The sequence below is a fragment of the Enhydra lutris genome, unplaced genomic scaffold (assembly GCF_002288905.1).
Source record: "Enhydra lutris kenyoni isolate GAN:26980312 unplaced genomic scaffold, ASM228890v2 scaffoldscaffold54, whole genome shotgun sequence".
Classification (NCBI taxonomy): Eukaryota; Metazoa; Chordata; class Mammalia; order Carnivora; family Mustelidae; genus Enhydra; species Enhydra lutris.
In genome coordinates, this window is record NW_019154138.1 from 5,412,566 (window position 1) to 5,415,189 (window position 2,624).

Consider the following 2,624-nt stretch of genomic DNA (forward strand, 5'->3'; position numbering starts at 1 on the left):
GGCCTAAAATTGCAATTGGATCTTAACATGCCCTGGGGCATCAGTTACAAAGTAAAACCATAAAAGAAGGGGCACATGCAAAGAACTATTAGATTTTTGCTAAATTATGTCAGCAAAACTTGGGGAACGTATGTGAGAAGATCGCAGATTAAAGAGAGAGTAATATAATTCTGAATGAAGCTGAATTTAGTGCTATGATTTTATGTACCAGCAATTCTAAAAATCAATGCACTCACAAGTCTCTTTCCCAGTTATTGTGGCAAGGGGTACCATGAACAGCAAAGTCTCCCATGACACTCCATACAAGGCAGTGAGGGAAGTCCTACACGGGAACCAAGACAAGTGCCCAAAGTTTTTGGAGACAGTGGAGCTGCAGATCTGCTTGAAGAGTGATGACCCCCAGAAGGACAAATGTTTTTGGGGCACCATCCAGGCTTAAGTCCACTCCCTGCCTCAAGTTCTCCATATGTGCTTTGGGGGATCAGCAGTGCTATGATGAGGCCAAGGCTGTGGATATTCCCCACCTGGACACTGAAACACTGAAAAAACTCAACATGAATGAAAAATGAGTTCAGAAGCTGGCTGAGAAGTATGATGCCTTTTTGGCTTCAGAATCTCTGATCAAGCGGATCCCATGAATACAGGGCTCAGGCCTGAATAAAGCAAGCAAGTTCCCCTCCTTACTGACCCACAATGAGAACATGGTGGCTAAGGTGGATGAAGTGAAGTCCATGATCAAATTCCAGATGAAGAAGGTGCTGTGTCTGGCAGTGGTCGTTGGCCACATGAAGATGACAGATGATGAGCTCATGTACAACATCCACTTAGCTATTAATTTCCTGGTATCATTGCTCAAGAAGAATTGGCAGAATATCCAGGCTTTATACATCAAGAGCAACATGGGCAACCCCCAGTGCCTATACTAAGGCACAGCTTAATAAACCCTAGTGCTACCATTACCTGTTTGCCTGTGACTAGGGAAAGGGAGGTGGTTTGTGAGCTGACATTGTATGCCAATGCACTGTGCTGATGCTGCAATTTTTGGCACTCGGTGATGGGTAGTCATTTTCTCCACACTGCAAACCAAGAAATGGATTCTATCTACCTTCAAAACCGTAGTCTTATTTAGATCTCTTGGAACTGAGAACATGTGATACTTAGAACATGGGTCTGCTAACCAGGACTGAAGCTTTTCTGATAACCCTGAGAAGGGCAGAGTGGAACTTCACATTGAAGACATTGACTCAGCCCTTGGCAGTGTGCTTAACCTATGGCCTTGAAGTCGCTTCCCTTTAAGCCAGATTCTTTCCATGGGCTTTTTGTTTTGTTTCATTCCTGTAAATTGTGCCTCTGGGCTCTTGGTCTATAGGGATCACAAGGAATGTTCCAGATGGAGATCAAGTTCCTAGATTATTCAGAAGGGAGTGCTCCACAATCCTGAGAAATTGATCTAGTATTTGCTTGTCTGACCCCACATTGAATACCCTTTGTTCAGGGTAGCAATTCTGCTGTGTGAGAGTTTAGGAAAACACAAGCAAAAGACCTATACAATATTGTAATTCATCTACAGTGTTTTCTAGGGGAGTTTAGCAAATGGGTAGAATCAGGCTGTGGAAATGTATAGGCCCTTTGTCCCCCAGGTGGGTTCTGCCCCTTTCCTGACCTGAGGCAATTCCCTGTTGGGGTTCTTGCCTCCACCACCAAGTACTGGAAAGTTGGTTTTGGTGTGGTAGGAAATACCTGTGATTTAACTTTTAACTTGAATCTGCTTCATTTAACTTTGATAAAGTAACTAGTTTATCCCTCCATCTTTTAATACAGCTGAAAGTCTATTTCAAACCATAAATAAAAATGTCGCGCCTTCTTAAAACAAGGTTGAACCATGAAGAATACAATTTTTCACCAAAGTAATAAAAAAATAACATTAAAAAAAATAAAATCAAAGGGTTCACCCAGGCAGCTGGGAGTGCTTCTAAATGGTTGATAGAAATCTTGACTCAGGGCACCTTTGTGGCTCAGTTGGTTAAGCATATGCCTTTGACTCAAGTCATGATCTCAGGGTTCTGGGATGGAACCTCACATCAGGCTCCTTCTCAGCAGGGAATCTGCTTCTCCTTCTCCCTTTCCCTCTGTAATCTCTCTCTCACACACAAATTAATAAACTTTAAAAAAAATTTTTTTCAGGGTCCCTGGGTTGTTCAGTCATTAAGCATCTGCCTTCAGCTCAAGTCATGATCCCAGGGTCCTGGGACCGAGCCCCACATCAGGTTCCCTGCTCTGTGGGAAGACTGCTTTCCCTCTCCCACTCCCCCTGCTTGTGTTCCTGCTCTCACTGTCTCTCTCTCTCTATCAAATAAATAAATAAAATCTTTTAAAAAAATAACATTATTAAAAAAATTTTTTTCTTAAATAAACTTGATGTTTAAAAAAAGGAACTTTGATTCAGGGATAGCATACTGTAAATAAAGTCAATATTCATGTAATTCCTTGGTATAATGTAAGGAGAAAAGAATGTTAGAGAAAATTTGTTATAATCCATTCACTCCCCCACCTTTGAGAGGGTTCAAAAACACTCCTTTACCAAAGCAATGAGAAATACATTGATGAGAGGAGTGTCAGAGTCT

The 2,624-nt window shown here is 41.8% G+C and overlaps 1 pseudogene; it reads left to right on the forward strand.

Moving 5' to 3' along the window:
* Positions 1 to 271: 271 nt before the first annotated feature.
* LOC111157407 lies at positions 272 to 926 on the forward strand (annotated as a pseudogene).
* Positions 927 to 2,624: the final 1,698 nt, after the last annotated feature.